At 45.1% G+C, this 26,443-nt stretch overlaps 1 protein-coding gene across 5 annotated transcripts in view; it reads right to left on the bottom strand.

The window, feature by feature from the left end:
* The window catches only part of SCUBE3 (signal peptide, CUB domain and EGF like domain containing 3), a 3,541,316-nt gene that overhangs the window by 133,161 nt on the left and 3,381,712 nt on the right, over positions 1 to 26,443 (bottom strand). The gene's annotated exons all lie outside the window — the stretch shown is intronic.

The raw sequence follows: 26,443 nt of genomic DNA, 5'->3' as shown, positions 1-26,443 counted from the left end.
AAAAGTGCACTGGCTATCTTTAAATAAAACTTAAACTGTCCACTGTTCTATTAACTACATTAAAGGATTAAGGGTGCCAGGGAGTTTGTTACCTCTTATTTAATTCCCATAACTTCAGTTTTGTTTTCATTGGACTACTTGCCATTGCACCTTTACATTTTGAATTTCCCTCAGCAAAGAATACTCAAGATTAGCTCCTGACACCTGCAGACAGCTTGTCTCCATGGAAACATACTCAGCAATGAATCTTTGTAAAGTTCACTGAGAACAGAATGCACAGTTGCCCACAGCTGCAGACATCTCAACTCCACTGAACATTTACCACTGGAAAACAAACAAGCTAATATCTTTGAAGTTGTAAGAAGCTTAGCATTTTCATGGCTTTCATTTTCTCTTATTTTTAAAGCATACATGCTTACAACAGCACCTGTTTACAGCTTAAGCCAAAGATATTAACGGAGACATTAATCCTTGTAAATTAAAAATAGAACATATCCTAATTCTTCATATTATATAATCAGTGCACTTTTACACCACACCCCCACCCCAGCATCCCAAGATCACAGGATATGAACATTAAACATGCTTTTGTCCAGCTTTTTTTCTCATTATACTGAAAACCTATATTTCTTTCAACAAAATACTTGTTTACTTTAACATGTTTAACACGTACAACAGTCACTGAAAAGACTCCCTCACATTTAAAATAAACTGATTACACACTACAAAAACTGTTTTACTATATATAACATACAGTTTTATACTGTGAAATGTTTTATATAAATACTAATTTATTGTTTTATTTACAGTTGGTTCCCCCTTTTAGTGTCCTTCTAAACATTAATGATAAAGTAGGGTATATATTTTCAACCACAAGTTTAACAAAGTCAACAAAAGTCCAGTTTTTCAACCACTTTTTCCAACAAAACTATATTTCATAAATGTGATAAAATGTTTTATAGTCTTCCATTTATTCTCGAATTTCAGAGTTATTCATCTTCTTCCTGTTCGCCTCTATCTCCCACACCAGACTCTGGCTCAAGTCTAATGTACTGCTGATTTTTCTGGTCAACTCCTGTGCTTTTTGCACAAGCATTTTCCTTTGGAAATTTGAAAATGTTTCACTGCAAAGACTCTCTATGAACCTTAATGTCAGAAGAATGGGAAGCAGAGTCACCTTATGCTTGATGACTCACTTTTTGTTGGATAAACTTAATTTCCTCCTTAGCCGATTCTGCATTAAAATGACTTTGATCCTCCAAGGGAAAAAAATACACTTTGAAGACAACTGGATACATAATCTTGAATCTCGCACCTGCCTCTCAACATATTCAGATTGCTGGGATAAATGTGTTTCTTTTCTGCCTGGTGTACAGTGAATAATCATTTTCTACAAACACTCTGCTGTCTCCAATTTTTAAAAGATCGCCCTTCTGCCACAATTTTGTGAGGATCAACTCTTTCTGCTGGTATGGTTGCATCTTTACTAACAGGTCTCGGCTGCTTTCTCATGGCTAGGTTTGGAGCATACATTCAATGTGACCTTTCAATTAACAAATTCTGATATAGAATACCAATCCATTTGCTTATTTGTGCTTTCAAAAAAATAATACAGTCTGTTCCTTCCAGATTCTCTGGAACAGCAAAAAATCCCAGGTTTTCTCTGGATGATCAGTCTTCTAACTTTACTATTTTTTAAATAGCTCTTCTCGAGGAACCTCATATTCAGTCAGCCTTTTCTTCACGTCAACCTCTGATTTTTAAATGGCTAGTTAAAGCTTCTCCTATTTTTTCCAGCCTTTTGTTGCTTTTATTTCAATCACCTCTGAGTACATTTGATTTTTTCCTCTGAATTACTGGAAGCCATCTCTTCAACAAAAGCTCAAGGTTGAACTGTGTTTTGCTAAACAGCTGCAGAAACTTTTCCAGTTCTGTTTTCTCTTCATCTTTTCTGGTTGATTTTCTTTCAGGTTTTCCAAATTTCTTCTTTGCTGGCATCTAGGCAATGCATTTACTAGCCAGTAACTGAATTTTACCAAATAAACATTTTCAAGAGCAGCCCTTATTCTCGGTTTCTGTTTTCATACTGGGAGAGCTGAAGTTATGCTATTGATCAATCTGTATTTCTCTACTGTCTGTTTTTGCCACAGTTTTGTCAAGATCAACTCTTTCTGCTGGTAGGTTTGCATATTTACTAATAAATGTATTGGCTACTCTCTCAGAGCCAGGTTTGGAGCATACGTACAATGTGCCCTTTTAATTAACAAATCATGTTGTGCAATACCAGTTTAGTTGCTTGTTTGCACCTTCATAAATTATAATGTCTTCTGTTCCTTCTAGTTTCTCTGGCACAGGAGAAAAGGAGAAAATCTCAGAAACTCCTTACATGCTCTGTTCTCTAATGTTACCATTTTTTGAAACTTCTTTTCTTGAGCAGTCTCACACTCAGCCAGCCTTTTAATCATTTCAAGCTCAGATTTTTCCACTTTTATCAGCTCATCTGAATAACTTTTTATTTATTTAGAAGTTATGTACCTACCACAACGTTCCATGTTAGTTGTCTTCTCTCGCCTTCTTTCTTGCTGGATGGGTTGCTCCGACTCGGCACTTGCTTTAGCTTGAGAACTCCTTTTACCAGCTCGAGGCAACCCTATATCCCATGATGCAAGGTGGAACTACCTCAGATCTCGTTTGGTAGCTAACATACCCTGCTAAGGACTAACCTAGTAGAACTAGGAACACAGAAATTCCTAACAAAGGACTCTTCTATTGAAGACTCAGGAGGGAACAACCTGAGAAGAGGAAACTCTTCAAGATCTGTCCAGGCCAGGGGGAAGGAGGGACGAAGAAAGAAGGCGAGAAGACAACTAACATGGAACGCTTATGGTAGGTACATAACTTCTAAATGTTAAGTTGTCAATCTCGCCTTCATTCTTGCTGGATGGGACCGCGTCCTAGCACCTGTATCCCGGGTGGCTCAATGGAACAGACTCTTGAGAACTGTGGAACCAAAACTGGCCCTATCTCTGGAGGCCAAGTCCAACTTGTAATGAGAGACAAAGGTATGAGGCGTGGCCCAAGTAGCTGCTGCACAAATAGTATCAATGGGTAGTCTATCCTGAAAGGCTGCAGAAGTGGATAGACTCCTGGTTGAGTGTGCTTTTGGTTTAGAAGATAGCTGCTTGCCTCTGAGAGAGTACACAAAGGAAATGGTGGAAGTCAACCATCTGGATAAGGTCACTTTAGAAACTGGAAGACCTATCCTGTTTTCTGCATAGGAGACAAATAATTGGTCCGATTTTCTGAATTGTTTAGTTCTATGCAAATAGTACCTGAGCTGACGATGGACATCCAAAAATGAAGCTTCTGTTCAGCTCTGTCGGAATAGTTTGGGAAGAAGACTGGTAGATCTATAGATTGGTTAATATTGGTTTGAGACACAACTTTGGGGAGAAAGGAAGGGTTCGTTCTTAATGATACTCTGTCCTTATGAAAAACCAAGTAAGGGGAACAAATGCAGAGAGCTTGAATTGAAACCCTTCTTGCTGAAGTGACAGCAAGTAAGAATATAGTTTTCCAGGTCAATAACTTCAAAGAACATGAAGCAGACGGTTCGAAGGGAGGTAGTATCAAGGATGCCAACATTAAGTTTAGATCCCATTGCGGAGGAGGATGCTTTATAGGCGGCTTTAGGAGAAAAACTCCTCTCAGAAAGGCCTTGCATAATCTATGAGACATAATGTTATTGTCATGCAAGCCAACATGATACTTGGAAATAGCAGCCAGTTGTACTTTAACTGTAGATGACGAGGATCCTGAATGAAAAACCTCTGCCAGGAAATCTAAAACAGAATTTACAGGAGCAGTAAATGGATCAATATTCTTGGAATTTGCCCAAATAGAAAAACGTCGCCACTTGCTAGCATAAACAGTCCTAGTGGACGACTTTAAGGAAGACACTAAGATGTCTCTGACGGAGTCAGAGATCAGCGGAAGCCTGGCTAGGGAAGGAAGTGGAGCAACCAAGCAGTGAGGTTGAGAGAATGAATGGCCCGGTGCTGCTGACCCGACTGGTGGATCAAGAGATCCGGAACTGGGTCCAGATGCCAGGGCTGCACCAGAAGGTGACGATGCAGAGACGGAAACCAAATTTGTCGAGGCCAATAAGGGGCAATGAGAATCAACTTGGCTCTCAAAACGGTGGCTTTTTGAATGACTTGTGGAATCAAGGGAAAAGGAGGAAAAGCATACAGAAGTCCCTGGGGCCAATCCTGGGTTAGAGAGTCTCTCATGGGTTGGCCTGGAAGGGGAAAGAGGGTGAAATAATCGGGGCACTTGTTGTTTTGAGGAGTAGCAAAAAGATCGCAACAAGGAGTGCCCCACTGCAGAAAAATCTGATCCACTACAGATTGATTGAGAGACCACTCGTGAGGCATCAGAATGGATCTGCTCAGCCTGTCCGCCAAGAGGTTGGACCTGCCGGGGATGTGCGTTGCTATCAGAAACCGATGAGAGGAGATTGCCCATTGCTAAAGTCTGAGAGCTTCTCGACACAACGGATAGGACCTGGTCCCACCCTGCTTGTTGATGTACCAGACCACGGACATGTTGTCCGTTTGTACTGCAATAGTCCCCGTGGGAAGAAAGTCGTTGAGGGCCTGCAACGTTAAAAGCACCGCTCTCATCTCCAGGACATTTATGTGCAGATGGTATTCTATGGGTTGCCACGTCCCGTGGACCATCCTGCCCTGATAATGCCCCCCCCCACCCGATCAGAGAGGCATCCGTAGTGACTGTGGCAACTGGAGGAGGGGAAACAAAGGGTCGGCCCTGATGAAGAAGAGGGGAAGATATCCACCAATTCAGATGAGTTCTGCACGACTGTGTGACTAATATTTCGTGCCTCATCGGGAGACTGTGGTACGACCACTGTGTGAATAGCATCCACTGTAGAAGACGCATGTGGAAGCGAGCCAGTGGTAGTAGAACAATGGCCGCAGCCATAAGACCTAGTACCTTCAGTATAAATCTGGCTTTGACCTTGTTGCTCTGCAATAAAATCCGAACTAATTTTTGGATGTCCAGAATTCTTTGATCTGTTAGTCTGGCTAACATTTTGACGGTGTTTAATTCTGCGCCTATAAAGGTTATAGATTGGCAAGGCAGCAGAGAAGATTTTTCGAAATTTACTGAAATTCCCAAACTCCTGCAAAGCTGTAGAGTGTAGTCTCTGGTCTGAAGAAGCTGACACCTGGTGGTGGCGGAGAGGAGCCAGTCGTCCAAATAAGGAAACACCTGGAATCCTTGACGTCTCAGATGAGCTGTGACCACTGCCATGCATTTGGTGAACACTCTGGGGGCTGAAGTGAGGCCAAAGGGCAGGGCTCTGAATTGGTAATGACTGGTCCCTAGCCGAAAGCGGAGAAACCTTCTGGAGCGCCTGTGAATCTTTATGTGATAGTACGCGTCCTGAAGGTCTATAGAGCACATCCAGTTGTCCTTGCCCAGAAAGGGCAGAATGGACTGAAGCGTGACCATCCGGAATCTTGCCTTCTTGACAAATCTGTTTAGACTGCTCAGGTCTAATATTGGTCTCCAATCTCCCGTCCTTTTGGGGACCAAAAAGAATCTCGAGTAGATGCCGGATCCTACCTGGTCTGCCGGCACAGTCTGGACGGCTCTTTTTTCTAGGAGCTTTGAAACCTCCTGTTCTGCCAAATCCCTTTGACCGGGTGAGATGTCTGGAAGGGATTGTTGAGGTACGGGATACCTTTCGAAGGGGATTTTGTAACCCTCGGATATGATCGACTGTACCCACATATCTTGTGATAGGGATTGCCAGGCTACTGGGTACAGCGAAATTCTTCCCCCGACTGCCTCCAAGGGTGGACAGTCGGGCAACACCTCAGGGATGCTGAAAGGGCTTCTCAGGAAGAGACTCCCTGTTGCCCTGGTTCTGAGGACCCCCCCTGCCTCTAGGGCGGCGTCTATTGTTGTTACCCCTCTGCCTCTGGGGTAAACTGACCACGTGTGTCCGGTGTAGCTCCTTGGGCTTTATGGAACCACATCTTCCCCTTCTGACCCTTGGGATATGGTCTAGAAGGAGTGGAAAATGGACTCCAACGGCAGAAAGAGTTTTACCGTCCTGCTCACACCTGGTCAAGGTATCCTTCACCTGAGGTCCAAACAAAGCCGAACCATCAAAGGGGGTATTGGTGAAGGACGCCTTAAAGGGGTCCGCAAAATTACAAAGCCGCATCCAGGCTTGGCGGCTAAGAGCAACTCCTGTGCCTGCGGCCCTGCTCGCTCCATCGGCCGCATAGGATATGAGCCGCATGGAGGAGTTGGATAGGGAATTCAGGATTGCTAGCTGTGAGGCAATCTTTTCTTGAGCCCCAGCAGCAGAAGGATCCTGGACCACTTCACCCAGTTCCTTGAGAATATCTCTTTGAAGCCTGGTAAAGTGACAAAGGTAGTTCAGCGAACGCATAGCAAAGGTCGCTGAAGAAAACATCCGCTTTCCATACCTGTCCATGGTCCTAGAATCCTTGTTAGGAGGATGGACAGGTACTGAAGGATCCGCCAGTTCCTTCTTAGTGGCCGCCGCCACCACCATAGCATCCACAGAGACGCCCTTGGAAAGAAACTGTTTGTCCGTAGGGGCTGTGATAAATTTGGATGGTCTCCTGGGGACAGGTTCCACAGAATCTGGAGCCGCCCACGCCTTCCGAGCCACTACCTGCAAAGTGGGTCAAAAGGCGGAGACACCCAGGAGGTGGAGGGTCGGGATCCAAAAGCCTCCAGGTATACCGACTCATCCTCAGAGGGATCAATGAATGGCCAATTCCCCCTCTGTTTGAGGAGCTCAAGGATGTCTGAAAAGGAGACATCCTCAGAGGGGGATCGTGGGGAACCCTCCGACTCATCTAAGTCGGTATCCGATGTAGTAGACTCGGGGGAGTCTGTGTGTTTCCTCTTACGCCTCTTCCGAGGGGTTCACCTGCTGGATCAGGAGAAACTTCGGAAGAGGAGGAAATTCCCAATGGGGAAACCTGGGGCGATGGATCCCTGGGCCTGAGAGCAAGAGGCGTCTACAGGCACTGAAGAGGGAGGAGCTAGAGGGATGGACCGTTGACCTGGCTCAGAGGCCAGGACACTCCTCATCACCTCAAAGGCTCCCCTCCCCGGGAGGCCGGAATATCCCCGATCCGAGGATACAGGAATTCCCGGCTCCACTGAGAGGGAAGGCTCCGAGGCCGATGTCGGTGCCGAGCTTACCAAAGCCGAAGCCCCGAGAGGGAGAGCGGGGTCGGACAAGGGTCCGATGCCACTAGCCCCCTCGGAGCCGACAAGGGAAACCCGACGACCGGATCCCACCAAGGAAGGCCTCAAGGAGGAGATCGGAGCCGAGGACGACGGAGCCGAAGGATGTATCGGCTCCGGCGCCGAAACAGTCGCTGTCCCGAGAAGCTCCGGCTCTGAACTCTGGTGTGGAGTCGGAGGAGGAAGTTCAAGGGGTGAGACAATAGCCGAAGTCTGTTGAGACGGGCTATGGAGCATTTGGGCCAGTGCCTGCGACTTCAACAGCCTGCTTACCACCCTCTCTAAATCGTGGTCAGACAGCCTGGAAGATCTCGAAGATCGGCTCCGATGGCTCCGCTCCGACAAAAGAGGAGACCCCGGAGCCGAGTGGATACTCTGCAACGAAGGGGACCGAGACCTCTTTCGGGACAAAGTCATCGGAGCCAAAGTCCCCTGAATTCCAGATGGAGCCGAAGGTTTCTCGGCTCCGATGCTGGATAAGGTGTCGGCTCCAGCCGAAGCCGACAAGGCCACAGTAGACAGGGTGTCGGAACCAGTCGGTGCCGAACCCACTACTTTTGAAGTAGATAGATCGGTTCCAGCCGGAGCCGATCTCGGCTCCGACGGAGCCGGAGCCACCGGAGGAGGCTTGGATACTGAAGCCTGAGCCTTCGGTGGCTTAGAAGGTTTCCCAGACCCTGTTTTAGAGGGAGAACCTTCTGGCTAAAGTAAGCCACGGAGGATAAGCTTATTCCTCCGTTCCTGCAGGACTCTCTGGCTAAAAGAGTGACACAAAGCACAGGAGTCCTGCAGGTGCAAAGGCCCCAGGCAGTAAACACAAGAAGTGTGACCGTCTGTCAGAGACATTTTCTGACAGCACGAGTCACACTTCTTGAAGCCTGAGACCTTGCCTTCCTTGGACATTATCCTAGAGGAAGTCACACACAAACCCCAACAAACACACACAATTAATCCCCTAACACACAACACACAGGTAGGGATTAACCAATGGGGTTTAGGCCTAAACTTTTATACTAAAGGAAATAAAAAGTTTTGAAAAATAAGGGAATAGGGTGGGCTGTAACACACTACTAGACTATAAAAATGGAAACAAGCGGGAAATAAAACCCTAACTAAGCTTTTCTCTTTTGACAAGAAAATTACTTACCTCAGCTGGCAAAGGAGACCTCTTTCGCTAAGCAGCAAACGAGATCTAAGGTAGTTCCGCCTTGCATCATGGGATATAGGGTTGCCTCGAGCTGGTAAAAGGAGTTCTCAAGCTAAAGCAAGTGCCGAGTCGGAGCCGAGGATCGGCTCCGAACCCATCCAGCAAGAATGAAGGCGAGATTGAAAACTTAACATTTAATTTAATTTATTTATTGACATTTGTTAACCGGGTTAGTCCAACTGGGATTTCGTCCCATTTTTAGTGGAGACGCAAGGAGAAAAGCTCCAGAAGGTACAATACATAATTACAGTAAGAAAACAAGTACTACAAACAATAACAACAAACAATAGTAAGGAATAAACAACTACACGTGAAGATTATAATTGAAAGAAAAAATAAATTTGAATTTTTTTTTTTCAGGACGGATTCTATGTTATTGTACAAATGTGAGGGAGAGACAAGAGAGTGAGTAGGATCAACTGAGAGTGTGAGTAGGATCAACTGAGAGTGATGTGAGTGTGGGGGGGAGGGGAGAGCTATGTAGGGTCATAGCAGGGACAGGTTCTGGAGTTGAGTAAATGTCCCTTAAGTTTTTTTTTTTTTTTAAGTGGAATGTGAGAGATAGAGCATATGTCCAGGGGAAGTTTATTGCAAGCTTGTGCCACAGAGTGTTTATAGAGTTGCTTACCTACTGACTTATTGGGGTCGTAGATACCGAGCAATTGCTGATTAGAGGTGTGGAGAGATCGAGAAGGGGGTATAGATAGAGACTAGGAAAGATAAAGATGGACAGCAGGAAGGTTTAAAGAGCATAGAGTGCAGCATGTGAAATTGGTAATGATGTAGTAGTTGTGGGAGTTCCAGCCATTGTAGAGACTTTAAGGCAATACAGTGGTGTGTATTGTTTGGGGAGTTAGTGATGAATCTGGCTATTTTGTGGTAGGTTTGTTGGAGTTTGTTCAGGGTAGTTGTTTGAATATTTGTGAGAATTGGGGTGGCATAGAGGAGATAGGGGAGGAGAAGTGCTTGTCCTAGGGTGAGTCTAGCCTCAGGAGTGAGGTATTTTCTGTTCCGGTGTAAGAGACCTAGTTTCTGATGGGTTTTCTTTATGCATTGTTGTATGTGTTGATTGAATTTTAGTTCATCATCAATGATGACCCCCTAAGAGTTTAATGTAGGTGTCAGGTTGGATGGCTGTATTGTTACAAGACTTAATGACAAAGGAGGATCTATGATGAGGAAGAGAACGGGGCAGGAAGAGTAAGAGTTGTTTTTTTTTTGGGATTGAGGATTAGAACGTTTTTTGAAAGCCATTGTTTGGTGGACAGTAGAGCTTTTTGGGTTAGAGAGTGTAGGTCAGAGATGTTGTTGGCTGTAGAAATAATAGTGGAGTCATCAGCGTATTGTATGAAAGATGACTGACTGCACTGCAAGAGGTGAAGAGGTCATTGGTGAAGATGTTGAATAAAAGGGGGCCTAAGATGGAACCTTGTGGAACACCAGTTGAGATAGGCAGAAAAGGAGAAGAAGAGGAGAGGCATTTGACAGACTGTTCGCATCCAGATAGATAGCTAGCGAACCAGCATAGGGTGGAAGAGGATAAGTGAAAGTTGGCAAGTTTAGATAGAAGTACAGGATGGGATACTGTATCAAAAGCTTTGGAGAGGTCTAGAAAGAGACAGGAGGTGCGTTTATTACTGTCCAAGGATTCTGCAATGGTGTGAGTGAAGCAGAGTAGAGCAGTAGTTGTGCTGTGATAGGGGCGAAAACCATGTTGGGTAGGGAGTGAGTAAGTTGTGATTGAGAAGCTGTGTGTGGATACATTTTTCTAGTATCTTAGATAGAGGGGATAGAATGGCAATAGGCCAATAGTTGGAAGGGTCATTGGAGTTACCTCCTTTATGGAGAGGGGTAGTGTAGAAAGATTTCCATAGGGTAGGAACAGTAGATTCTAGCATAGATCTAGTTATTAATATAGTTACTGGGTAGGCAATAGAGTCAGCTGCAAGTTTGAGGAAGGTAGGAGGTAATTTGTCAGTAGAAAGACAGCAGGGTTTGAGTTTGAGCAGTAGAGATTTGATGTAAGAAGTGGGAACTGGCTTGAAGGAAAAAGTAGTAGTATTGGGCGTGAATGTTGGGTCTGGTAAAGAGGAGGAGTTAGGTTGAAAGGGTAGGAAATTTACGATGGAGGAAATAAAGTGGGAATTAAGAAGGGCTGCTGTTTCCTCAAGAGTTGTGTTTGGGTAGGGGGATGGGTTGGAGGGAGATCATGGGTAAAGGATGCTGTTAAGTGTTGACCAGAATTTCAGGGGGTTAGATCTATGTTTATGCTGGCCTGAGCTATAAAATGACTTTTTGTCTATTATTGTCTGTTTTTTGGCAAGATTATGTAGTTGTCTGTATTTGAGAAGATGAGATGTTTGTTTAGATTTGATCCAGGCTTTCCAGACACTGTCTCTTTGTTTCATGATGGACTTAGTTTCTTTTGAAAACCAGGGGGCATGATTAGATTTCACTCTGATCATCCTAGAGGGAGCTAGGGAGTCCAGAGTATTCAGGAAAATGCTATTAAAAGTGTCAACGGCATCACTGAAAGGGAGTTGCCTAAGGATGGACCAGTCAATGTTTTGTAGAACTGAGTTAAACTGAGAAGAATTAAATGTGGATAGTTTCCGGCAATCTTTAAAAAGGTGGGGTTTAGGGGTATGTGGGTCGTATCTCAAGATGGAGGTAGGGAGATGGTCACTGTCGGAGTCAGGTAGGGTTTTGGGCTGATGGTAGAGTTGATGGGAGTTGGTAAGAATCCAGTCTATTGTGGAGCTGGAGGTTGAGTTTTTCTGGAAACGAGTGGGGGGTAGAAATGAGTTGGTGAAAACCATGAAGGTGAATACTAAGTAAGGAGAGTCAGTAGAAAGTTTTGATCAGTCTATATTGACATCACCAAGGATGAGTGCTTCATAAGGTATGTTGAGAGAAAACCAGGATAATATGTTTTCTAGAATGGGTACATTGTTGCCAGGAGGAAGATAAATGGAAGAGATTAGCAAGTTTTTTGTGTGGATTCAGATGAAAGTTTAGAATGAGGAGTTCAACAGGATGGAAGTAAGGAATAGGTGAGGGGTATGGTGAAAGGTTAAGGCTGTTAGAGTAGAGGATGGCTACATCACCTCCTTTCTTTGAAGTTCTCTCAGAGCAGTAGATGTTGTAGCCAGGAGAGAGTATTTCACTGTTAGAAGTATGTGGCTTGAGCCACGTTTCAGATAAGGATAGGATGTGAGGGGTGTTGTAAGCTATCCAAGAGTGCAGTTCAGTAATTTTATTTGCTAGGCTTTGAATATTTAGTGAATAAAAGGTTAGGTGTTTGCATGGTTTTGAGTTGTGGGACTGAGGTTGTATATCTGGTAGACTGTCGGAAGAGGGCTGTGAGGAGGAGATAGATAAGGTGGGAGGAGAGTTGTAGAGGGGCCTGGGTTGGGGTGGATGTCTCCAGAGGAGAGTAGTTGTTTATAGAGAAGAGCACCTGATGTGAAAAGTTGATAGTATTTGGGCAGTCTAGATTCAGTCCTATTAGAAGGTTTGAGAATTTGTAATATGTGTCTTTTGTACAGAGATGAGGTAGTAGAGTTAAATAGGTCAGGAGAGATGGTAAAAGAAAATGAAGTAGGAAAGCTGTAGTGTGAGTGAGAGGTAGGGGAATACAGAAATGGGTTTGTGAGGTAGTAGTGATAGGAGGTAGCAATAGAGAAGATAGTGAGTAATGTTGCAGATATAAGCAGATGCAGCATGATGAGTAGTTTTGTTAAGGAAGGGAAGAAGGGAAGTGTAAGAAAGTAAATAAAATAGAAGAATATGCTAAGTGTGATTCGATGTTGGATTGTGGGAGTGGTAATAAGCAGGAAGTGGAATTGTAGTGGATAGCTGGGCTGGAAGGGGAGGGATGCTTAAGTATAAAGGAAACTGTCCAGGGGGTGAGTGGTAATGGGGGTAGGGTAGGGGAGCGGAGTGAGCCCGCAGGGCGAACGGAGCGGGAAGAGCCAAGCAGATGGAAGAGCAAGCCAGCTAGGAACAATCAATAAGATGGATAGCAAGCACAAGGTAAGAAAGGCACAGGGGTGAGGCACTAATTTGCTAAGTGATACTAGGAGGAGGGCAGGGACGTTGACAGAGGTTAGGAAAGGGCAATAGGGCTAAACTAGGACAGACAAATATATATTTTTTTAATTTGCATGAAGTCTTTATTTAAAAAAAATTCCAATGAAAAAATATGTTTTAACAAAAAGAGTCCAGCTCAAGTAAAATCAGGAGGATGTATGTAGGAGACTGTGATTTTTTTCAAGTATTATTTCATTAGTAGCATTACTTTATTTCACAAACCTATTCTACTTTGTTTCCAAACATTTGTAAGACACAGGTAAACACTGGAAAAAACTAAACCCTACTACAAATTTCTGCTGAAAATGAAGCCAGTGTGAAGATATTCTTGGAATCCGAAGTAGCAGCTCTTTGGTGCTTTATTTCTTAGAAAGTCTACAATACTCTTCAACATTTCAGCCACCACCTTCACTGAGGCAGGATCCATTTCCTCTTGAAGTAAAGTAAAACACTGACGTGTCAACTGCTATTGTTTGCTGTCCTTGTTAACCATCAGTTCTCCATACAGATATACTCCCATAGCCTGATCCTTTTCCAAGAATTCCTTGACATCTCCATATGCTGACAAATACCTGTGTTTCACAACAAGCTCGCACCACCTATGTCTGACCTCTGCATCTTGTCTCAGAAGTTGGTATGTGCTCCTTAACCTCTGCAGAGCTTTATGACACAATGTCTTCTCTTGTAGGAGAAACTCAAGTAGGAGGACAAGCTGGTTGGAAAGAAGCTCATCTTTAACTTCTCTGGCCAAACGAATTTCTTCCAGTTTCAGCACTTCGTTCAATAAAGACTATAAAAAAAAAAAAAAAAGAATATACATCACATGTGAGACCATTTTGACTTTACCACCCATTACAGTGCTTACATTCCACAGTTCAACGGTACTATAATAGCACACAATGACTGCGGTAGCGTTGTCGCCTCACAGTTAGACGTTGCCCGTTCGATTCTCAGTTAAAGCGTCTACTGTGTGACGACATGCGTGAATGGGCGTTCCTTCGTTGAAGGTTGTGCGTTAGGCCCGGCAAGCCAGCATGTAAAACTCTACTGCCAATCATTAGCGGACCGGAGTTCCGCTGTGGCGACCCCTAACCGGGAAAAGCCGAAAGACACACACACACTTCCAGCTTGACGACTCCCTCTTTCCCCGAACATCGTCAGCAGCAGTGCTGATGAAATAAAAAGTTCTTCCATTTTCCAGCCTTATTTGAGTTGAAATACTCCTTCAGTGTTTTATTTTAATCAGCACTGAGCACATTTGACTTATTTTTTTCCTCTACATTACTAGAAGCCATGTCTTGCACTAAAGCTGGAGCTTGAACTGCTTTTTGTTGAACAGCTGCAGGACTCTTCCCAGTCAGTGTGCTTTCTCTCCAACTTTTCTAGTTGATTTTCTCTTAGGCTCTCTCAGTTTCATCATTGCTGGCATCCAGGTGGTGTACTTACTAGCTAGTACCTGAATTTACTAAAAGTGACACAGTTCCTGGCCTTTGTCTTTCAGTTTCATTTTTCACACTGGGATAGCTGAAGTTAAGCTGTTAATCGGTGTGCAGCTATCGTGGAAAGTCACTTCTTGCCTGCTGTTTTATACAAATGTTTTACATTTCACATGCAGGTATTAAGAATAAGGCAAATTTGCTATTGCAGCATAGCAGATCTGCTCAACTGTATCACAGCATATAAAAGTCGGTCCTATCACAACTCTCCGCTTTGTCTAGAACATACCTGTGGTCATGTAGGATCCTCACTCTGATATCACTGCAGTCCTTATCACAACTGTCCCTTCCAAGCCAATTAGACATACCAGACTTGCCTAATGTTTACCACAGCAAATACAAGACAGTCCCATTATATTTCTTTGCAATACTCAGGGCAATCTCTCATGCTGCCAGTGCCATTCTGAAACTACAGTCATTGCTGGAAGTGCTCCCTCACACATATTCCTGAAAAACGACTGCATACTGCTAGCTCTGTCCTGCAGCACCTTCACCAACTTTAGGAGGTGGGCCTTCTTAATATCCTTTTCCTTGAAAGTCTCCTGCCCATTAAAGTATGGCAATGCACCTCTTTCCTACAGCAGAAAGTTCTTACACTTCACCATTACTTCTGTGAAAATAGGCTATAGAAGTACAACATTTAGAGTCTGCAGCTAAGTTTCTTTCTTTCTTTCTAGTTACAGCCCTCACATATTTAGTGCCACTCCTCTGAGACTCTTACAGATGTACTGCTTCTCTTCTCTGGAAGACTAATTGCAACAATCTAGCCTGCAGCCAGCTGCAGTCTTGGAAAGTGAAATGAATAGCACCTCTCCCCTCACTCCTGAACAAGGTACCTCAGCAATGCATCTAAAATGTTACAAGGCCCTGTTACTAAGTTGTTAAAAATGTATGACTGCTCCATGTCTTCAGTGACTTAGTAATGGTCACTTCCATTCATACAGACATTTGTATATGTATGCTGTTTCTTAATTCTCTGTATCTGCTACTTTAAAAGGCCCTGGACACATGTAGGAACCCACAGATCCAGCATACGATCATCATTCTGGGCAGCCCATTAAAAGCTCCTACCAGCCTATCAACTTAGGCTCTACTGCAAACATGCATTATATCCACAGCAATATTTACAGACACTGAAAGTTTGTGTGCGTGTCTGTTGGGGGGGAGCATGCATGCATATGATTGTGTGAGTTTGTGCATGCACATGGGGAAGTGGGCGGGGCTGAGCATTGAAGAATTTCTCTAATAACCTCCTGAGGCCAAGTCAGTTTCCCAACAAACTTGACTCTCCAGGGTTGGTTCTTTTCATCACATCCCCAATAATGTACCAAACCATCAAAAGAAAATAATTCTTGAAAAACTATCTAAATGAAAGAACTAATGAAGGAATGAATGACTGCACTAAATTCATAACTCAGTGGATTCTGAATTGCACAGAAAAAAAGAAGTTATGTCTTACCATAACGTTCCATCTGTGTTGTTGATCTTCATTCATTCATTACTGATGGGTTATCGGTTCCGTTCTCGGAATGCTCTGCTCCCTGTTACCTCAGATCAAGTCTGCAAGTTGATAGATAAAAGTAGAGGCTACCGCTGGTCAGAACAGACCTACAAGAAAGGAGTACATGAGATCAACCAAGAACATCCGGATAGGGGACGGAGGGTGGGAAGTAATGAATGAACGAAAATCAACAACACAGATGGAACGTTATGGTAAGACATAACTTCTTTATCTGATGTTAATCTTCATTCATTCCCTGCTGATGGGACAGAGTCCCCAGCTACCTGTATACCTGGGTGGCCCTCATGGAAGGACATTTCTGAGCACTATGGGTCCAAAGGAAGCTCTATCTCTGGAGGCCAAGTCCAATTTGTATTGAAGAATAAAGGTACGAGGTTTGGCCCAAATTGCAACTCAGCAAAAAAACCCTACAACTCTCTTTTTGCGTGGTTTTGCACACTGAGCAGCGTCGGGCAGCGCCGCCTAAACAGGTTTAAACTATTCCAGGCTCCACAAAGTCTGCTCTTCACTTTTTCCCTCAGAACTGTTCAAACTCCCAAAGTAATCACTCTATTCTCTTTCTAAAGCCTTGCATTTGCTCAGCTCTTATAAAGAAACACTAACTAACTAAAACACTACACCCTCCTCGACTTCTCATAAGTATTAGACTCCCGATTGGTCCTTCCTGATCAAGTGAAAAATCAGTTCCCTTCCCTAATCTGATCAGTAAAAAAACAGTTCCCTATACTAATCTGGTATGTCCAAGGGTCAGTTTCAAGGTTACTCTCCAGTCCAGCTGGTGAATCTGGGAATTTTGAGGCAATGTTACAATTGCCTTATGTACACAGATAACCCTCTCCTCTTTCCAACAAACTCTAATACATGTGAGAGATGCAGTTACACAGCCAAACTGGAGGCAGAGCTCTCTCAACCCAAGACTGGCACAGTCAGTCAGGAGGAAAAGGTAACCACCCACACCACAAATCCAGTCTCACACAGACCTATTGTATCTGCATACCCTGCATACTCAACACATAAACACACAAAAACATACTCAGAGGCTCTAAATAAAAATCTGCCTAAACAGCAAAGACCTCCTAAGCAGATATCCAAGCAACAGCCACCCCTCAACAATACCCACAAATCACATATCTCACAAAATCAGTGTGCCTCTCAGTCACAGCCCTTAAGGCCAAACAACACACCAAATACACTTGTTATAGGGGACTCTATTGTCCGGCACACTGACGTCCCTCTCACCAGACTGAACAAGGAGAAGGTCACTGTAAGCTGCCTGTCGGGTGCCAGGATCCGCCACATAATGCATGCACTCAGGTCACTCCAAAGCAAGTACAAGTATGACTCCGTCATTGTCCATGCTGGTGTGAATGACCTGAGACGTACCTCCCTGCACTACATGAAAAGAGACATAGACGAGCTCTCTGACCATGTAGCCCAGGCTGGTATGACCCTGACCTTGAGTAGCATCTTGCCCTCACCAAGAATGATGCCACAGTATAAAGACAAAATGATCAGTTTCAACAACTGGCTAAAGTATTGATGTCATTCAAAGGGGATCCAGTGTCTGTCAGCCTGGGATGACATGCTCGACAAGCCACGTTGCTTCGCTAAAGACGGCTTGCACCTGTCACCCTTAGGCTTTCGTATACTGGCCAAGGCTCTTGCCACCCCCATAGTGCCTTTTTTAGGCAAGGCTCAAAGGACAAACTCACCTCCATAGACAACCCAAGGATAAACAAACTAAAGGTAAAGCTACTCAATGCCAGAAGTCTAAACCTCAAGATGCACACACTGAAGGCTCTCCACAGTATGGAGAAAATCAATGTCTGTGCAGTAACAGAAACCTGGTTCAAGGCTCCTGAGAGCACCCCAGCACTACCAGGTTATAACTCATACCATGCGTTTCGGCCCCAAAACTAGGACCGAAGCACAAAAGGAGGGGGAGTATCTATATATATCAAAGATACCTACACCTCCAGGTTAGTGGCACTGCACAAAGCATCGGAAACCATCCATGTGCAACTAACAGCGGGCAAAACTGCCCTTCAGTTTGTAGCCTGCTACAGAACACCCTCCCTATTACAGGAACCCCACTTGGCATTCCGGAGAACACTGGAGAATATGAAGGTCTCTCCAAACACTATGTTATTGGGTGACTTCAACTACCCAAACACTGACTGGGAAAACTACTGAAGCCCAAACACCCTCGCCCAACGGTTCCTTGAATTTATAAACTCTAACGAATGGAACAACTGGTCACCACTCCCACAAGAGGGAACAACATACTGGACCTGGTCATCACCAACATGGGGACTCTATGTCCCACACCAGAGGTAAACCCCTCATTGGTAAGATCAGACCATAAACAAATTTCCCTGGACATCCATATCCCGTCCCCACCCCCAGCCAAGAAAATCACTGTAAAGAATTACTCAAAAGCCAACTTTGCACTTCTCAAGACTGAGGTGGAATCCTTCAAAGTCCTTGGGCCAGAGGATAATACAGCCCAATCCGCAGAATCCTTTACAAATGCATTCTATGAGCACCTGCAGGAATGCATGGTTCATGCTATCCCAAATAAAACCAAGACTCACTCCTCCAAAAACAGGAGACCGGTCTGGTGGACCTCGGCCATAAATAAGCTATACAACAGAAGGAGGAAGCTACTACATGACAGAGCAAAATCCCAAAAAGGGAAGGCATCTCTGATCAGTATTAGCAAGAAACTTCGATCCCTCATAAAATCATCAAAGGCCAGTTTCGAAAGAAAAATTGCCCTAGACACTAAAGATAATCACAAGGCCTTCTTTAGTTATGTCAGGAACATGGGCGGAAACTCCCAGATATGCTCTGAATTGTTGCATAATGGTACAAAATATACTGAACCTACAGACATAGCCAACATCCTGGCAGAAAGATTCAGCGCAAACTTCTCCCCTCCTTCCCCCCAAAGGAGCAAATGCCTATCCCAACTGAATGTAACCTCCCTGACATCACAGATGAAAGCTGCCCTCTCCAAAGCAAAAAACACAGCATCTATAGGACCGGACGGTGTCCCAGGCTGTGTCTTACATGAGCTCCAAGAAGAACTGAACCCTCACATTAAGTCACTGTTCAAACTTAGCCTTACTAAAAGATATGTACCCAAAGAATGGCGTACAGCTACAGTGGTCCCACTCCACAAAGGTGGTGCCACAACGGACCTGGGAAACTATCGCCCCATAAGCCTGACTAGTCTGGTCTGTAAAGCTATGGAGCGTATTATCATGGAACTCATAAACAAAGACATTGGGAGCCTCAAGACACTGGACCCTACCCAATTTGGATTTGTTAAGGGCAGATCTTGCCTCTTAAACCTAGTTGATTTCTTTGAAACAGTTACCAAAGCCATAGATGAGGGCAAGGTAGTCCACACAGCCTACCTGGACCTCGCAAAAGCCTTCAACACAATACCCCACTTGGGCATCATAAATAAGCTTACCAGCTTAAATATCAACCCCTATATCACAAGATGGATTGCAAACTGGCTCAGAGATAGAACCCACATGGTCAGAATTGCAGGTGCCATGTCCGAATCCAAACCAGTTACAAGTGGCGTCCCACAGGGCTCAGTTCTGAGACCTCTCTTGTTCGGTATATACTTCTCTGAGGTTCAGGCTAACATGGGGGGATTATGGCTGACAAAGTTCGCAGATGACTGCAAATTGGGGGCCATAATCGAATCTCCAGCTGACACAAGCATCCTCCAAAAGGGTCTCACAGAGACGGATGCTTGGTGCCAGAGCCACGGCCTCAAGCTAAATGCTAAAAAGTGCATAGTCATCACCTTTGGGAAAAACAAGGTGCCCACAAATTACCACATAGGTGGTAATCCATTAAGTACGGAAGAAATAATTAGAGATTTGGGGACCAACATAGATAGTAATCTCTCCTTTGATAATCATGTTGCCAAAGTGGTTAGAAAGACCTTCTATATAGCCCACTTTATCACGAAAGGGTTCGCATCTAGATCAAGAGAGGTCATTGTGCCCCTCTACTCGTCACTCATCAGGTCCATAATTGAATACAATGCCCCTTTTGGGATGTACCTTACCCGACACCTGCAGCAACTGGAGAGACCTCAAAAGTACCTCACCAAGAGGATCATGGGCTACTAACAGATGTCCTATGCAGCTCGACTAAAGAAACTCCAGCTCTACTCAGTTGCTTACCACCTACTCAGAGGCGATCTATTGCCTGACGTACACAGCCATGTCAAACCCAGAATTAATGGACATGCTCCACCTCAAAAAATCCAAGTCCCTTAGAGCTACATGCTCCAGGGAACTAAACCTCAGCACAAAAATAAATAGGACATGCTGGAGGGACAGATTCATTTCCCAGAGGCTCCCCTCACTCTGGAATAGAATCCCAATTCATGTTAGACATAGCCCCTCGCTGACCCTCTTCAAGCAAAATTTGGACGCGTGGATGGGAAATCGCAAATTCTGGGATCTCTCCTGTGTCCCTGCTAGACAGCGGCACAGTAAACTAATCTTAAAAGGGTACCTTCTGTGACCTACTTTACAGAGGCACAGTAGGCTAATCTAATAGGGAGGCGGAAGCCAAATACACTCTGGCTAGGCTTATAAATGCCCTAGGGCAGATAGCCTAGTATCTACCTATGAACCTATGAGAGAAGCCTTAGCATGGAAAGCTGATGAAGTTGCCACACATCTTGTAGAATGTGTTTCACTCTGTGAGGCAAGATGAGATTGTTTTTGTTGTAGATAAAGGTAATACAATTTCTCAACCATGAAGCCAATGTAACTTTTGATGCAGGATGACCCCATCTAGGGCCAGAAACAGTTGGTCTGATTTACAGGTAGATTTTGTTCTGTCCAAATAAAATCGTATTTGCCTTTGAACATCCAAGGAGTGCAGGCAATACTCTTCCTTGTTAGAATGGTTAGGAAAGAACATGGGAAAGCCAATAGATTGGTTGATAGATCGCTCTGACACCACTTTTGGTAAAAAGGTAGAATTAGTTCTCGGTAATACCCTATCCTTATGGAAGATAAGATACGGAGGTTTGATGCATAAGACCCGACGTTCCGACAATCTTCTGGCCGATGTGATTGCAATGAAAAACAAAGTTTTCCAAGACAGATATTTTACAGCACATGAAGATGTAGGTTCAAAGGGAGGAGCTGTTAGAGCTTGCAGAACCAAAGCCAAATCCCAAGGTTGTACCGGTTTTCTAAAGGGAGGTTTTGGGTGGAGAACCCCTTTCAAGAAAGTCTTACAGAGTCTGTGTGACATAAGTGAAGAATCTTGAAAACCAATATGGAAATTTGAGATGGCAGCTAAATGTACACGGATAGTAGAAGCAGACACCCCAGAGTGGAAAAGATGTGATAAGTAATCCAATACCACCAAGACCGGTGCTGACAAGGGGTCTAATTATTTATACCCATAGACAGAACCTTATCCATTTGTTAAGACAGATTAGTCTGGTGGATGATTTATGAGATGCAATAAGAACATTGCGCACAGGGAACGAGAGGTTTTCATGCCTGGCAATCACTGGAAGTTGAGAAACCAAGCTGTCAGTTTCAGGGTTGTTAGACTGGGGTGAATCAGACCCTGCAGATGGGATATCAACGTCGGGGATGGATTGAGGATCCATGGTTGATCTAGCAGGTGAGGCCGGAGGAAGGGAAACCAGACTTGTCGAGGCAAATATGAAGCAATAAGGATCACTTTGCTCTTCAACTGTCATATTTTCTTCAGGAATTGGGAGATGAGGGGAAGAGGAGGAGAAGCATAAAAAAGACCCAATAGCCGAGCGTGGACTAGAGTGCCCCTTGGTGACTGTCCCCGAGGGGGATTAGGGCAAAGTAGTTGCTGCACTTGTAGGTTGGAGAGGCAAATAGGTCACAGCAAGGCTGGCCCCAGCGGCTGAAGATTTTTGTCGCTATCAGAGGACTGACAGGCCACTCGTGAGGTTGTAGAATGCACCTGCTCAATTTGTCCGCCATCATGTTGGAGCTCCCGGGAATGTGCATTGCAATTAGAAAGCGTTTGTAAGCTATTGCCCATTGCCATGTTCTCAAGGCCTCTTGGCATAATGGGTAATATCTGGTGCCCCCCTGTTTGTTGATGTACCAGACCACTGATGTGTTGTCTGATTGGATCACAATAGTCCCTGACGGAAGGATGAAGTGAAATGCTTGCAATGCTAGAAGCACCACCCTCAATTCCAGGACACTGATATGCAAAAGGGCCTCTGTCTCCAACCAGGTGCCTTGAACCGAGTTTCCCTGACATAGCCCCACCCCCATCAGGGAGGCATCCATGGTCACTGTGGCTATCGGTTGATGGGGGATGAAGGGTTGAGACCATTGTTGGGGGTTTTTAGACATCCACCAGAGTAAATCTTGCTTGCATCTCTGAGTTACACTTATCTGAAAGGACAAAGGATGTTGTAGAGGGTACCACTGAGTGAGAAGTAGCCACTGAAGGAGCCTCAGGTGGAATCTGACTAGAGGAACAATGGTAATCGAGGCTGCCATTGACCCCCATAGCTGAAGTACGGATTGAGCAGGAGATTTGTGGTGACAGAGCAGTGGTTGAACTTGTTGTCTTATTCTCTGAAGTCTGTGTTCTGGAAGGGATGCTGTGCAATTTTTCATGTCCAACAATACCTCTATAAATTCCAAAGACAGAGTTGGGGTTGTGTTGGATTTCTCCCAGTTTATAGTGATTCCCAGGCGTTGAGCTGTTAACAGAGTATACTGCCGAGCTTCTTCCAGTAGACGTTTGGTGCTGGTGGGGGGGGGGCAATGAGGAGCCAGTTGTCTAGATATGGAAACTCCTGGAATCCTTGAAGTCGCAAGTGAGCGATAACCACTGCCATGCATTTTGTGAACACTCTGGGGGCTGTAGAGAGACCGAAGGGCAGGGCTCAAAATTGGTAGTGACTGGCTCCTATGCAGAAGTAGTGGTATCTTCCTGAGCATTTGTCCATTTTTATGTGGCAACATGCATCTTGAATACCTACAGAGCACATCCAATAGTCTTCTTCCAGAAGAAGAAGGATAGACTGAATCGTGACCATCTGGAATTTCTCTGTTTTTACAAATTTGTTTAGTGTACTGAGATCCAGAATTAGTCTCCAGACCATGTCTTTTTTGGCACTAAAAAAACCTTGAGTAAAAACCAGTCCCTATCTAATCTGGGGGGACTGTTTGGTTGACTCTTTTTTGTAGCAGCTTTTGGATTTCGTGTGCCGCTGCTTCCTTTTGACTGGGTGGAACGTCGGGCAATACTCTTGATGAGACTGGGCAAAGATGGAAGGGGATGTGATGGCCTCTGGATATTATCTGTTGTACCCAAGAGTCTGTGGTTATATTTTGCCAGGCAGCAGGGTACAAGGAGAAACGACTCACAACCGCTTCCAGAGGTGAGCAGTTGGGCAACGCTTCTGGACCATTGATAGGGTTGGCCAAAGAAGGAATCTCTGGAACCCCAGTTTCGCGGACCTCCTCTGCCCTGAAAGGGGCATCTTCCATTGGAGTTTCCCCCTCTGCCTCTAGGGGAGAGCTCAGCACGTGCATTCCGGAAAGAGCCTTGTGATTTCTTGTGACACATCTTTCCGCTCCTCTGATTTCTGGAGTAGAATCGCTGAGGAGTGGAGTGTCTGACACCAACGGCAGACAGGGCCTTGCCATCTTGTTCGCACCTTGCCAGCATATCTTTGACTTTGGAGCCCAACAAAGAAGCAGCCTCTATGGGAGCATTCATGAAGGAAGCTTTAAAGGAGTCCACAAAGTTGTTGTCTGGTGACTATACCCACATCTGCCGCTCTAGCCGCCCCTTCCATCGTGTGTGAAGTAAGACGCATGGAAGAGTTGGAAATGGACTGTAGTGTGACTATCTGAGAAGCCACATTGTCACGGACCTCGTCAGAAATTGCTCCTGCCAAGATTTCAGAGAGCTGGTTGATAAGATCTCGCTGAAGCCTGGTAAAATGTGCCAATAAATTCGAAGACCTTACGACGAAGGTCGATGAAGCAAACACATGCTTCCCTAATTTGTCAACTGCCCGGGACTCCTTGTTGGGCAGATGGACAGTTTGACTCTCTTCTGCCAAATCCTTCTTAGTTGCTGCTGCCACCACCATAGGATCTACTGGAAGACCTCGTGACTAATGTGGGTGCTCAGCTGGGGGCGATAATATTTTATCTGGTCTCCTAGGTATCACTTTCAGGGTGTCAGGAGCCTTCCATGCACACTGGAAAATGAGCTGGATGAGCTCATTGGCAGGCGGGGTGATCCAGGAGGTAGGGGGCTGGGCACGAAAAGCCTGCAGGAATAAGGATTCCTCAGAGGAAGGATTAGAGGGCTTCCAGTCACCCCTCTGTCTAAGGATCTCAAGGATGTCGCCAAAGGACACCTCATCAGAGGGTGACAATAGGGTCCCTTTCCCATCATCAAAATCCATATCTTCAGTCAATGACTCCTCAGTGGAGTCCATGTGGTTCCTCTTACATGACGCTTTATGGGGTACTTCCTCAGTGGGAGGTTCTGGGGAAGACTGCAAAGAGGGGGTCTCCAGAGGAGGAGGAGAAACCTGAAGCTCTTGTGCCCGGTGTCCAGCAGTTGAGGCTTGTGATAGTTGCGGCACAGAGGGGGGACAGGACTCCAACATGTGAGCTTTGCCAGCAGAGGCAAGCGCCCTCTCCAGGGCCTGGAAGGCTGGCCGACCCAAGGAGGGATGGGAGCCCAGAACCGAGCAGGACAAGCTCATAACCGGGTTCACACCCTGCCCTGACAAGCCCGCCCCCAAACCAGGAGTCTCAAGTGGACCGTGAACTGTAAGAGAGACAGTATCCCTGGAGGGTGCCATAGAAAAAAATCTGCATGGAGCCAGGAATGCCCTCCCCCATGGCACAGCCACTGGCCTGAGAAGAGCCCAATGCCCAGTGCACTGAGGGTGGCCACAAGGACGACTCTGGTTCCAAAGTGAGATCCACTGTTGGAGTCGGAGGAAGGGAAGCTGCTGTCGGAGTAATAGGTTTCAAAACTTGGGCAGAAGTCAAAGGAAGAGTGTACATTGGGGTTTGAGGAGATATACGTTCACTTGAATGAGGGAATGTGGACTTCGACGGTTGGGAGAGACCTCTGGCCACAAGCAACTGGTCAACAAGCCACAACGCATCCTGTTCAGAGAGATTCTTGGTTGACCTCATGGAGAAAGCTGAGGGGGATTCTGGCCTTTCTAGGAAAGGACTATACTAACTGCTAGCAAAAGGATCCAGTGAAGGAGAATATTTGGTCCTTGTTAATTCAATAGGTGCACAGCCTGGAGCAGAGGGTGTCTGCACCGAACAAAATGGTGTGGAAGTAGTCTGCACCGCCGATGTCAGCACCATAGTAATTGAAAGTGTCTGCACCGTAAAGACAAAAGTCTGCCCCGAAGGGTACAGTGCCGTAGTGGAAAGTGTCTGCACCAGCACTAAGGACAGTGCTGAGAAGGACTGCACCGAAGCATATGGTGCCGAAAATGTCTGCGCCATGGAGTACAGAAGAGTCATACTTGGAGCTGAAGGTGACTGTACCAACGGTGCCGAAGGGGACTGAACCTGCATGGACAGTGCCGGTAAGGGTTGCCATAGAGCTGTCGGAGCCATAGTTGTCTGCACCGGGAATTCCGGTGCTGGTATCGATAAAGGAGACATGGCTGTAGTCAGGATCATTTGAGTCGGTGCCGAGCCTGGAGCCGACAGGGTCCACAGGTGGCAGCGCCTAAGTAGTAATCAATTTCACCTTCTTATGAGTCAACTCCCTACGATCTCCAGAGGGAGAAGAAGGTAGCGACTTCGATGAAGAAGAGGAAGAACGCCTCTTGCGGGATTTAACCGGAGGGGCTGAGCCCTCTGACCCAGAAATAGCCTCAGAGAAAGGAGACTTGAGGAGACCTTTCAAAATTAACTTATTCTTTCTCTTGTTGAGAGTCCTGGTAGAGAAATTTTTACAAATCCCACACGGAGGATCCACAGTCAGGTGGGAGACATTAAGACAGCAGACACATAAGTCATGGCCATCGGAAAGTGGTAATTTATGGCCACAATCCTTGCACTGCTTGAAACCAATGCTACTTTTCTTACCCAACATAACTGATGTGGAGGAGAAGAACAGTACCAAAAAGAAGAAGAAAGGATACCAAAAAAGGTAAGAAGAGAAAAGAAGGATTACCAACGATGGTAACGGAGAATTACCACAAGGTAAGAAAAGAGAGTAATAAAGGGAAAAGACTGAAGGGAGAGAGTCTAAAGTGTACGATAGGGTAGGAAAATATTAGTATAAATTTTGAGAAAACAGAGTAAGGACAATGTATAAACTTTCAAAAAAATTAGACACTTAGCTGAGAGAGTGGCGTGACATGGCTGTACATCAACACGGCAAATGAGATCTGAGGTAACAGGGAGCAAAGCATTCTGGGTAGGACCTTGGCTCGAGAGTTTTTGGCTGACGCAAGCATGATATTTGCCTGCTCTGTTCCGAGGACGGAACCGATAACCCATCAGTAAGGAATGAACGAAGATTAACAACATCAGATCAAAGGTTTAATCTGTAGCTCATCAGCCTGAATTTAGACTAAATTTGAAGTTACTGTTATCATCCATCTGGTTTTCACAGCAGATATGCAGAATTTTATGGCAGGAAACAAATATGCAGAATTTTACAGCAGGAAACGAACATTTACCTGCTGCGGAGATGAAATTGTCATGCAGACCATGTTTGCTCTGAATGTACTCA

This window comes from Protopterus annectens, chromosome 7.part0 (assembly GCF_019279795.1).
Source record: "Protopterus annectens isolate FY-2018-M chromosome 7.part0, PAN1.0, whole genome shotgun sequence".
NCBI classification, from domain to species: domain Eukaryota; kingdom Metazoa; phylum Chordata; order Ceratodontiformes; family Protopteridae; genus Protopterus; species Protopterus annectens.
The sequence above is the reverse complement of the archived record's forward strand: the minus strand, read 5'-3'. Positions and strand labels throughout refer to the sequence as shown.